Raw genomic sequence first — 14,008 nt, forward strand, 5'->3', positions numbered from 1 at the left:
ATGTCATCCATATATAATATCAGAAATGCTACAGAGCTCCCACTCACTTTCTTGTAAATACAGGCTTCTCCTAAAGTATGTATAAAACCAAATGCTTTGATCACACTATCAAAACGTTTATTCCAACTCCGAGAGGCTTGCACCAGTCCATAAATGGATCGCTGGAGCTTGCACACTTTGTTAGCTCCCTTTGGATCGACAAAACCTTCCGGTTGCATCATATACAACTCTTCTTCCAGAAATCCATTCAGGAATGCAGTTTTGACATCCATCTGCCAAATTTCATAATCATAAAATGCGGCAATCGCTAACATGATTCGGACGGACTTAAGCATCGCTACGGGTGAGAAGGTCTCATCGTAGTCAATCCCTTGAACTTGTCGAAAACCTTTCGCGACAAGTCGAGCTTTGTAGACAGTAACATTACCATCAGCGTCAGTCTTCTTCTTGAAGATCCATTTATTCTCAATTGCTTGCCGATCATCGGGCAAGTCAACCAAAGTCCATACTTTGTTCTCATACATGGATCCCATCTCAGATTTCATGGCTTCAAGCCACTTTGCGGAATCTGGGCTCACCATCGCTTCTTCATAATTCGTAGGTTCATCATGATCTAGTAGCATGACTTCCAGAACTGGATTACCGTACCACTCTGGTGCGGATCTTACTCTGGTCGATCTACGAGGTTCAGTAGTATCTTGTTCTGAAGTTTCCTGATCATTATCATTAACTTCCTCACTTATTGGTGTAGGTGTCGCAGAAACAATTTTCTGTGATGTACTACTTTCCAACAAGGGAGCAGGTACAGTTACCTCGTCAAGTTCTACTTTCCTCCCACTCACTTCTTTCGAGAGAAACTCCTTCTCAAGAAAGTTTCCGAATTTAGCAACAAAAGTCTTGCCTTCGGATCTGTGATAGAAGGTGTATCCAATAGTTTCCTTTGGATATCCTATGAAGACACATTTCTCCGATTTGGGTTCGAGCTTATCAGGTTGAAGCTTTTTCACATAAGCATCGCAGCCCCAAACTTTAAGAAACGACAACTTTGGTTTCTTGCCAAACCACAGTTCATAAGGCGTCGTCTCAACGGATTTTGATGGTGCCCTATTTAACGTGAATGCGGCCGTCTCTAGAGCATAACCCAAAATGATAGCGGTAAATCAGTAAGAGACATCATAGATCGCACCATATCTAGTAAAGTACGATTACGACGTTCGGACACACCATTACGTTGTGGTGTTCCGGGTGGCGTGAGTTGCGAAACTATTCCACAGTTTTTCAAATGTACACCAAACTCGTAACTCAAATATTCTCCTCCACCATCAGATCGCAGAAACTTTATTTTCTGGTTACGATGATTTTCAACTTCACTCTGAAATTCTTTGAACTTTTCAAATGTTTCAGACTTATGTTTCATTAAGTAGATATACCCATATCTGCTTAAATCATCTGTGAAGGTGAGAAAATAACGATATCCGCCACGAGCCTCAATATTCATCGGACCACATACATCGGTATGTATGATTTCCAACAAATCTGTTGCTCTCTCCATAGTACCGGAGAACGGTGTTTTAGTCATCTTGCCCATGAGGCACAGTTCGGAGGTACCAAGTGATTCATAATCAAGTGGTTCCAAAAGTCCATCAGTATGGAGTTTCTTCATGCGCTTTATACCGATATGACCTAAACGACAGTGCCACAAATAAGTTGCACTTTCATTATCAACTCTGCATCTTTTGGCTTCAACATTATGAATATGTGTATTACTACTATCGAGATTCAATAAAAATAGACCACTCTTCAAGGGTGCATGACCATAAAAGATATTACTCATATAAATAGAACAACCATTATTCTCTGATTTAAATGAATAACCGTCTCGCATTAAACAAGATCCAGATATAATGTTCATGCTCAACGCTGGCACCAAATAACAATTATTTAGGTCTAATATTAATCCCGAAGGTAGATGTAGAGGTAGGGTGCCGACCGCGATCACATCGACTTTGGAACCGTTTTCCACGCGCATCGTCACCTCGTCCTTAGCCAATCTTCGCTTAATCCGTAGCCCCTGTTTCGAGTTGCAAATATTAGCAACAGAACCAGTATCAAATACCCAGGTGCTACTGCGAGCATTAGTAAGGTACACATCAATAACATGTATATCATATATACCTTTGTTCACTTTGCCATCCTTCTTATCCGCCAAATACTTGGGGCAGTTCCGCTTCCAGTGACCAGTCTGCTTGCAGTAGAAGCACTCAGTTTCAGGCTTAGGTCCAGACTTGGGTTTCTTCTCTTGAGCAGCAACTGGCTTGCCGTTCTTCTTGAAGTTCCCCTTCTTCTTTCCTTTGCCCTTTTTCTTGAAACTAGTGGTCTTGTTGACCATCAACACTTGATGCTCTTTCTTGATTTCTACCTCCGCAGATTTCAGCATCGCGAAGAGCTCGGGAATAGTCTTGTTCATCCCTTGCATATTATAGTTCATCACGAAGCTCTTGTAGCTTGGTGGCAGTGATTGGAGAATTCTGTCAATGACGCAATCATCTGGAAGATTAACTCCCAATTGAATCAAGTGATTATTATACCCAGACATTTTGAGTATATGCTCACTGACAGACTATTCTCCTCCATCTTGCAGCTATAGAATTTATTGGAGACTTCATATCTCTCAATCCGGGCATTTGCTTGAAATATTAACTTCAACTCCTGGAACATCTCATATGCTCCATGACGTTCAAAATGTCGTTGAAGTCCCGATTCTAAGCCGTAAAGCATGGCACACTGAACTATCGAGTAGTCATCAGCTTTGCTCTGCCAGACGTTCATAACATCTGGCGTTGCTCCAGCAGCAGGCCTGGCACCCAGCGGTGCTTCCAGGACGTAATTCTTCTGTGCAGCAATGAGGATAATCCTCAAGTTACGGACCCAGTCCGTGTAATTGCTACCATCATCTTTCAACTTTGCTTTCTCAAGGAACGCATTAAAATTCAACAGAACAACAGCACGAGCCATCTATCTACAATCAACATAAACAAGCAAGATACTATCAGGTACTAAGTTCATGATAAATTTAAGTTCAATTAATCATATTACTTAAGAACTCCCACTTAGATAGACATCCCTCTAATCCTCTAAGTGATCACGTGATCCAAATCAACTAAACCATGTCCGATCATCACGTGAGATGGAGTAGTTTCATTGGTGAACATCTTTGTGTTGATCATATCTACTATATGATTCACGCTCGACCTTTCGGTCTCTGTGTTCCGAGGCCATATCTGTATATGCTTGGCTCGTCAAGTATAACCTGAGTATTCTGCGTGCGCAACTGTTTTGCACCCGTTGTATTTGAACGTAGAGCCTATCACACCCGATCATCACGTGGTGTCTCAGCACGAAGAACTTTCGCAACGGTGCATACTCAGGGAGAACACTTCTTGATAATTTAGTGAGAGATCATCTTATAATGCTATCGTCAATCAAAGCAAGATAAGATGCATAAAAGATAAACATCACATGCAATCAATATAAGTGATATGATATGGCCATCATCATCTTGTGCCTGTGATCTCCATCTCCGAAGCACCGTCATGATCACCATCGTCACCGGCGCGACACCTTGATCTCCATCGTAGCATCGTTGTCGTCTCGCCAATCTTATGCTTCCACGACTATCACTACCGTTTAGTAATAAGGTAAAGCATTACATCGCGATTGCATTGCATACAATAAAGCGACAACCATATGGCTCCTGCCAGTTGCTGATAACTCGGTTACAAAACATGATCATCTCATACAATAAAATTCAGCATCATGCCTTGACCATATCACATCACAACATGCCCTGCAAAAACAAGTTAGACGTCCTCTACTTTGTTGTTGCATGTTTTACGTGGCTGCTACGGGCTTAAGTAAGAACCAATCTCACCTACGCATCAAAACCACAACGATAGTTTGTCAAATAGACTCCGTTTTAACCTTCGCAAGGACCGGGCGTAGCCACACTCGGTTCAACTAAAGTTGGAGAGACAGTCGTCCGCAAGCCATCTATGTGCAAAGCACGTCGAGGGAACCGGTCTCGCGTAAGCGTACGCGTAAGGTTGGTCCGGGTTGTCTCGTCCAACAATGCCGCCGAACCAAAGTATGACATGCTGGTAGGCAGTATGACTTGTATCGTCCACAACTCACTTGTGTTCTACTCGTGCATATAACATCAACATAAATAACCTAGGCTCGGATGCTACTGTTGGGTTTCGTAGTAATTTCAAAAAATTTCCTACGCACACGCAAGATCATGTGATGCATAGCAACGAGGGGGAGAGTGTTGTCTACGTACCCAACGCAGACCGACTGCGGAAGCGATGACACGACGTAGAGGAAGTAGTCGTACGTCTTCACGATTCAACCGATCAAGCACCGAAACTACGGCACCTCCGAGTTCGAGCACACGTTCAGCTCGATGACGATCACCGGACTCCGATCCAGCAAAGTGTCGGGGAAGAGTTCCGTCAGCACGACGGCGTGGTGACGATCTTGATGTACTACAGCAGCAGGGCTTCGCCTAAACTCCGCTACAGTATTATCGAGGTATATGGTGGCAGGGGGCACCGCACACGGCTAAGGAATAGATCACGTGGATCAACTTGTGTGTCTAGAGGTGTCCCCTGCCTCCGTATATAAAGGAGTAGAGGGGGGAGGCTGGCCGGCCAAGGAGGGAGGCGCAGGAGAGTCCTACTCCCTCTAGGAGTAGGATTCCCCCCCCCCCAATCCTAGTCGGAATAGGATTCGCGGAGGGGGGAAAGAGGAGGAGGGGGCCGGCCACCTCTCCTAGTCCTAATAGGACTAGGGGAAGGGGGAGGCGCACAGCCCATCTAGGGCAGCCCCTTCTCTTTTCCACCAAGGCCCACTATGGCCCATATAGCTCCCGGGGGGTTCCGGTAACCCTCCCGGTATTCCGGAAAAATCCCGATTTCACCCGGAACACATCCGATATCCAAACATAGGCTTCCAATATATCAATCTTTATGTCTCGACCATTTCAAGACTCCTCGTCATGTCCATGATCACATCCGGGACTCCGAACAACCTTCGGTACATCAAAATGCATAAACTCATAATGTAACTATCATCGTAACCTTAAGCGTGCGGACCCTACGGGTTCGAGAACAATGTAGACATGACCGAGACACGTATCCGGTCAATAACCAATAGCGGGACCTGGATGCCCATATTGGCTCCTACATATTCTACGAAGATCTTTATCGGTCAGACCGCATAACAACATACGTTGTTCCCTTTGTCATCGGTATGTTACTTGCCCGAGATTCGATCGTCGGTATCCAATACCTAGTTCAATCTCGTTATCGGCAAGTCTCTTTACTCGTTCCGTAATACATCATCTCACAACTAACATATTAGTTGTAATGCTTGCAAGGCTTATGTGATGTGTATTACCGAGAGGGCCCAGAGATACCTCTCCGACAATCGGAGTGACAAATCCTAATCTTGATATACGCCAACCCAACATCTACCTTCGGAGACACCTGTAATGCTCCTTTATAATCACCCAGTTACGTTGTGACGTTTGGTAGCACCCAAAGTGTTCCTCCGGCAAACGGGAGTTGCATAATCTCATAGTCATAGGAACATGTATAAGTCATGAAGAAAGCAATAGCAACATACTAAACGATCGGGTGCTAAGCTAATGGAATGGGTCATGTCAATCAGATCATTCAACTAATGATGTGACCTCGTTAATCAAATAACAACTCATTGTTCATGGTTAGGAAACATAACCATCTTTGATTAACGAGCTAGTCAAGTAGAGGCATACTAGTGACACTTTGTTTGTCTATGTATTCACACATGTATTATGTTTCCGGTTAATACAATTCTAGCATGAATAATAAACATTTATCATGATTATAAGGAAATAAATAATAACTTTATTATTGCCTCTAGGGCATATTTCCTTCACAAACATGTTGTCATCAATCACCAAAACTACCTTGAGAGAGATATGCCGTAACACCTGTTCAATATCATACGCAATCCTCGCGGGCCAGATGATGATTAGAATGAAGAAGATTATGACGGCTCCGAATATCTAAACAACACCGAGGAGGGTGATATGATATTCGATCGCGACAACCGAATTGATGAAGTCATGAACTATGAACATGACGAAGAAAATGTTGATCTTGAAACAACAAAGACCGGCGAGGTATATATATTTATATAAGCAGGCATCTGGTGATCATCACATGTTTTAAATGACTTGAAGATATATTAACGAATCGATCTTTCTTCTTTCAGCCATCCGGATCGAGCAAATCTTCAGGCAACAGGAAACGAGGCCCGAACAAAAAGTTGAAGGAAGGCGTAAAGTACAATATCGAGGCCATCAAACCTAATGGCGAACCATTAGCGCCTAAGAAGATTGCGGACAAGTTCATTCGTCAGTGCGGAGTTCTTGTGAAGGACCAACTCCCGATCTCCCTTCAAGAATGGAGAGAGCTAGCAAAGCCACGTCCAGGAGTTACTTTTGTCGACGACAGACAAAAACTTCTGCTTTGGGAAACGCTCATGGAACATTTCACCCTACCAGATCATTTCACATATGCAGATGTGGAGAAAGTCAAGGACGCTGCTCTTAGGAAGATGGCGGTTGCATTCAAGAACCACAAGATTCGTGAATGGGCCAAGTACGTCAAGGGAGGAAGGAAGACTCTAGTACTCGAGGGAACACTAGAGAAGCAAAGTGCTCATTGGGGCGATTTCGTGAAATTCAAGGATTCAGAATTATCTAAAGAATGGTCGAGAATAAACAAGGCTAATGCCGCAAAAAAAGGATAAGTTCCATAAGCTGGGGCCAGGTGGCTATGCAGTGGGAATGCCTAAGTGGGATAAGTCTGAGAAAGAGATGCTGGATGCAGGTGTCACTCCAGAAACATTGAGTTGGCCCCCTAGGTGCGGGACTTGGTTCTATGCACATGGGGGGAGTTGGACCCGAAGACAGGCAAAGTTTCGAAGAAGGCATGTCTGGACGGAGCCGAAGATAAGCTACTTGTTGCAATAGAAGAGGCTCGATCGGGGGTGTTCGAGCCCAACAGAGAGAACGACGAGCTTACACGTGCCCTGGGAAATCCTGAACACCCTGGAAGAACACGAGGCATGGGCGCTATGCCGTGGTATGAGGGGTTTTCGGACTGGAACGCCGACAATAGAACCCGTGCGAGAAAGAAGATTGTGGAGAAGAAGAGGAAGATGGAGGAGGAGCAGAGGAAGCTAGACTATGAACGCCTTCAAGGCCTAGAATCAGCGCACGCGGACTTGGCAGTCAAATTCCAGCGGCAGCAGGAGCAGATCGACTCACTTAGCCAGCAAAGGGGGTCTCAGCAGCTAGCGGATGATCCACCATTGGATAGCACCGTCCCATCCATGCCGAGAAGCAGCATGGGTTCCGCCCCGGGCGACGCATTGCTGGATAGCTACCCAGTGGATGACATCATGGAGAACACTAACTGCGAGCTACACTTCAAAATGAAGAACATATCCATGAAGGTGGCAGACGCCCTTGCTTTTACAAATCCCCCCGAGGCAACCTTCCATTGCAACCCGATTCCAGCGGGCTATGCTCGTGTCTTGGTTGATGAGGTGGTGGACCAATATTCGAGCTAGAGCTTGACATTCCTGGAGGTGACGATGAGCACACACTGGGAGAGGCCAACCATCGTATCATCCTATGGAGAAAGTATTGCATCATCTTTCGAAGGCCACCGACACCGCGTCATCCGACTCCTCGTCGAAGTCCGCCACCGAGTCAGCAGACTCCCGCTCCTCCAAGTCCACCAACGCGTCAGGCCACTCCTCCTCCAAGTCCGGCACAGTTTCAGACCACTCCTCCTCCTCCAAGTCCAGCAAAGCGTCAGGCCACTCCTCCTCCAAGTCCAGCACATCTTCAGGCCACTCCTCCTCCTCCAACTCAGCCACATCAGCCGTCTTCGCCGCCTCAGCAATCACGGAAGAGAGCCGCCTCAGCTATGGTGCGTAGCGGTACAAGTCGAGGTAGTACTGGAGGTACAGGCGGAGGCAAGCGATTTCAATATGGTCCAAGCCTCGTGCCTCTTCCGCAGAGGCCTTACGACAAGTCCGAGGAAGAAAACGTAGCCATATCGAAGGCCGAGGTGGAAGCCCATTTTGCACCGAAACCGCCATCGCCGCCAAGGGAGAAAGTGCCTGTGGAAAATATTGACCACTTCATTCGTATGGCTAGAGCACCAGCTCCCAAGCCTGTTGACACAGACTATGAGCGCCACATCAAGAAGTTAAATCGAGCACGTCTACAGAAAGAGGCGAGCTCGAGCAAATCAGCTGGCAAAAGGAGCGGTAAAACTGTTCCCCAGCTGGGAGAACAGGCGGCGCAATCAATCCCCCCGCTTGTTGTGCCAACAACACATGAGAGTAGGCGCGCCCAATATTATTGTGGGCAAACCGTTAATGTTCCCAGGGTGGGTGATGTGGTAATAACCGAGAAGCATATTGCGCAGGCTGAAACGATTGGGATCACTGTTGGACAACTCCTCGATATCGAGCCCATGTCTCTGACTAGAAAGGAGGAAATAAAACGGAAATATGTCCAGGGCCAACCTTTGGTCGAGCCAGACGAGGTTAAGAACCTCCCAACGAGAATGTATGAATTGCATCGATGGTACATGGACATTACCAAGATTTCCAATCGAGAGTCCCTCATGGTGAATGTCAAGGAGGAGCATTAATACCATGAGAAAGCTCTGGCCGTTGAGTATTCAGAACTGTTTCAGTTATACAATCAAGACGCACTCGACAAATCTATCGTCAGTTGCTATTGTCTGTAAGTGATTTTTTTCTGTAATTTAAGTCTCAAGCTAGTTGTAGTGATCATTTTGATCAATCATTACCTGTAATTATCCTCACTATATTCTTTTCTATGGTATTATGCAGGATGAAGATTTATGAAATGAAAAAAGGTGGACGCTGTGGCATTGGGTTCGTTGACCCAAATACCATTAATGAATACATATGGAAATTAGATCCATATTACGAAAAAAGTGTAGAGGAAAGCATGCTAGAGTTCTTCAAGCGCCTCAAATACAATGAAGATATACTACTTCCTTACAACTTCGAGTGAGTCACACTATCTTGTACTACAAATTCTGTTTTTGCCTACTAGCTAGCTACATGTTTTTGCTTACATATGCCCGCTTAATTAAGACATGCAAACGTGTGTGCATGCAGATTTCACTGGATCTTGTTAATCATTAAAGTTGATGAAGGAACAGTTGAAGTACTAGACTCACTACTTAAGAAAGCAAGTGACTACACCATCGTGAAGGGGATAGTCAACATGTAATTTCAATCATTATTAACTATATCTCAGCCTATTTAATTAGTTCGTCATTTCCTGATAACAACTATTTAATAACCCATTTATTCATTTTCTTTGTCGGCGGGCAGGGCTTGGGCAAAGTTCATCAGAGCCACTCCAGACCCATGGAACCAAAATCTGAAATGGTATCGACCCCAGGTAAGTAATTAAGTAGTACTAACTAGCTGCCATCTCTTTAATTATCATGCTTGATTAATTATTATCTGATCAAATTCCATTCTCGTAAAGGCCCTGAAGCAGGCGTCGGGGAATAATCTGTGTGCATACTACGTTTGCGAGAACATTCGCATGATGGCGTCCGAAAGGAGCAAATCTCAAAGACAAGAGTGGGTACGTTTGTCAGAACACTTCACAATTTTTACACCATTATCGATATCTAGTCACACAACTAATTCACATGCATATTGATCTCCTTCTTAACAGTTTAAAGAGGTGCGGGAGAAGCTCCTAACAGAGGAGCGCATACAAGCAATTCAAGAGAAAATAGCGGGATTTTTGCTCGACCAGGTTATAGATCCCAAAGGAGAATACTATTACCCGCTACCGCCCCCATGAACCACTTCCAATTGTTATCGTACTCCGAAGGCACCAATTAGGCTATATCGAATGTCTCACAACCACCATTAATTAATTCACACATATATAATTCACGCATATATATCATCGAATGTCTCACAACCACCATTAATTAATTCACACATATATAATTCACGCATATATATCATCGAATGTCTCACAACCACCATTCGATGATATATATATATATATATATATATATATATATATATATATATATATATATATATATATATATGCATAACGTGTACAATATGTAGTATCTTAAAACACCAGCAAACGAAAAAGAATTAAATGGAAAACACAAAATTAAATGAAAAAGAAATCATAAACCCAAAACCCCCCAACCTTTTAATACCGGTTGGTGACACCAACCGGTACTAAATGGCTCCCTGCCCCCGAAGCTGGCTCGTGCCACGTGGTTGCCCTTTAGCATCGATTCGTGCTAAACCGGTACTAAAGGGGGGGGGCCTTTAGTGCCTACACTTTAGCGCCGGTTACGAAACCGGCACTAAAGGGCCTTACGAACCGGTGCTATTGCCCGGTTCTGCACTAGTGGGTGGTGCTGCCATGCTCGTCTTACCAAACCAAGATCAGTGAAGGCTACATCCCCGTGAATTGAATTGAGGAAAGTGGGTGGCATTTGTTCTTTTCCTTGTTCTTGCTACTATTTTAAATCAAAACACAAGCAGATTGGTGTTTGACCAACGGCTGGCCTTTCCCAAGTGCTCTTTACTAGGTCTGCGAAAATCATCTCGCTGCAGCCAACCCAATGCGTATTTAAATGGACATCGTGCAGGTGGACCGTATGCAGAATTTGGAGTTGAGAACAATTGGTGCATGAACCGGTAGCGACTCAATCTGCTCTAGCGTGTGCGTCGTTACCATGGGGGGTTTAGATTTCCAGTCGATATCCATCAAAACACAAAAGTGTCCCGGACGGGCAGTTGAGGTTTGGCGGTGTGGTCGGCAAACGCGGCGGCCGGCGGGGGGCAGTGGAGTAACGGGGCTGCCAGGGAGTGTGACCTTGTCACACCAGTAGACTCCCTTGCGATCGAGGGTTTCGAGTTAACGAGTGCAGCAGTCGATTGAGTGTATTCTACGAGGGTGTCTAAGTTCTTGGTCTAAGTGAGTGCGCTTTGCTTTGTTCCGGGCAGCTTCGCCTAGGCATCGAGGGCAGGGGTGGCCGCTCCGCTGCCGCCACCGGCGCAGGGAACAACATCACCATCACGCATCTGATCGCTTTCAGCGACGCCGTTGAATATGTGAGTGTGGCATCGCCGGCGTGAGTCCATCAGTATTATCTATTACTCGTGTGTGCTACTCTATTTGGTAGCCAAGTTACCTCAATAACTAGTACTTCCTCCAATCCAAAATAAGTGCCGCAAGTTTGAAAGATGAAACTACGTCTTATCATTAATCTAGTGATATATGTTTGACATTATAGATGTAAATATTTTGCTCCATAATCTTGGTCAAAGTTTGTGATGTTTGATTTTTTTTTAAAACTATATGCACTACATTATGAAACGGAGGAAGTGGTAGTTGGGTAATTGTTGAGATTTTGTGCTAAAAAATGCTATTGGGGTGATGGTGATCATGGACTTGGATCGTATGCACGGTTCCAGCTTCAACCATCTTTGAGAGGTTCAGTGGTGAACATTCTAAAGATGGTACTTATTCATGTCTGCAGTGTAGCCAAGTGCAAGCAATTGAGCATCAACATTTTTTGCGTCTAGGCTTGCTAGTTATGCTATAAGTATGCCAGCTAATGGACCATGTTTTCAACATTGCTCTTGTGTTCCCTGCACTACGTTTCTCCCTTTCCACTTCCAGAACTATTGCGTCGGTGAGAAAAATGATGGACAGATATACTGTTGTTTGCCAGCATTCTGTTCATTGACAAAGAACTTTTACACTATATGCATCATGTATATAAGACAACGAAAACACAGCCCCATAAACCGAGCAAGTGGGCAAAGGCTACAGGCGATTCCATAACATAGGTTTCTCATAACAAATTAAACAGCGGCCATACAGCAAAAGAAACTACGAAGGCTTGCCGGGCGGTGTTCTCACAACACACTAACGATGCTGTACAGCAAATAATTTACACCCCAATCAGCAGTACAATATAGCTTTAGGTTTGCACGATGGTGTTGTAAAACAGAATCGCCAATACAGGTTGCGGGTACTTAAATACTCTAGCTAGTAAAGGAAGCAAGTACTATGTATTCACAATTGCAGGTCTTCTCATCAGATTGATCATCCGTTCCATGATCTTTTCCAAACAATTTACAATTATTTGGGCTAGTAGTTGCCACTTGTACTTTCGATCAGAGATCTTGCTCGCCTCTGTTCCACCGATACCCATAAGATATGTGTCACTCCTCTTCCATTTGGACCGTAAAAACATCAGGAGGTAACTAGCAGCAAACTTGCAAGGTTCAACCTGATGACCAATTGCAGAATAACAACATAAGCAGCTTAGCAGTAGCATCTTGTATAGTACAGTGTATTGGATCTCCACATCTTCTCCCCTGTGGAATAAATATGTACAAAGATTTAACAGATTATTATGAAAACACAAATTTCTTCCTGCTAAGTATGGCAAATTCAAATTACAGAAAACAATATAACTTCTATATGCACAACATAAATAGGAATGCACCTAACAAGTAACAACACAACATTGAACTGGAATCTAAGGACTGTTCCATCTCTCGTCGGTAATTTTTAAAAATATTATTTTATGTTTACGAAATTGCAAAACAGTATACTCATTTTAAGATATTTCAGTTATATTACCCTATCGTCCACGTCCAGGCTGAAGTGTGACTCTTCGGCTGAGCAGTGACCGAAGAGGTACTCTTCGTCCGCGCGAAAGCCGAAGCGGTCTCTTCGTTTCTACCCTGGCCGAAGAGCTATTCTTCGTACTCCACTAGGCCGAAGAGAGCCATTTCGTGTTTATCTCAGCGATTTTTTCAGCTCGTGGCTATCCATGTCTACATGCCGGCCGGTGTATGAGTATCAAGTATGTAGGTGTATTGGTATTTGAAAAATACGTACCCATCGGCCACACCGATTCATTATATGCATGCACTTAGGAATACGCAAAAAAAAAAGGTAAGCAACCTTCGCAATGCATGCACTTAGAACATCTACACCCACATATGGCAAATTCGGCCCCTCAAATGCCCGACATGCAAAAGGAAATAGAATCTACATACTGCATCGATCCTAACTACTCCTCGTCCGAGATCACAACGATCTCCGTGTCCGGCTCCGGCAGCATGGGCGGCAGCTGCAGCTCTGGCTCCTCCGGCTGCTCCGCTCCAGCCACCTCCACATAGGCCTCATCCTGGATGAACTCCAGGATGGCCTGCTGCTCGGCCATCTCGTCGGACTGGGCGACGGCGAACTCCGCCTCCTCCTGCTCCTTGTTGAAGGTCGGCACCTGCTGGTCCGGCTCCTCCGCCTCTATCTCCACGTCGAACTCGGCGAAGAGCGTGTCGGTCTCCGCCTGCTCTCACCAGAGGAACGCCTGGTTGGCCCTCCACATAGGCCTCATCTTGGATGAACTCCAGAATGGCCTGTTGCTCGGCCATCTCGTCGGACTGGGCGACGACGAACTCCGCCTCCGCCTGCTCCTTGTTGAAGGTCGGCACCTGCTGGTCCGGCTCCTCCGCCTCCTCCACCTCCATCGGAGACATCTCCTCCTCCTCCTCCTCCTCCTCCTCCTCCTCCTCCCTCGGCTCCGGCGAGTCCAGAGGCAACCTGGCAGCGATGCGGGCGGCGCGTGCGGCTTCACTCGCCCGGATCTGCTGCTGGATCTCGTAGCGGCGCTCCGGCGTTAGCATGGCATAGTAGGTGATCTTGCTCCGGACCATGATGGAGTGTTGGAGCATGGGCAGAGCACCGGAGCGGGAGAGGGAGGAGGTGGATGGGTTCGGACTGGCGGCGCGGAGAGGGGGAGGGGGTGGGTTAGGGTTGCGGGAGGCC

This window comes from Triticum urartu, chromosome 7A, assembly GCF_056163025.1.
Source record: "Triticum urartu cultivar PI428250 chromosome 7A, HENAU_Tu73, whole genome shotgun sequence".
Classification (NCBI taxonomy): domain Eukaryota; kingdom Viridiplantae; phylum Streptophyta; class Magnoliopsida; order Poales; family Poaceae; genus Triticum; species Triticum urartu.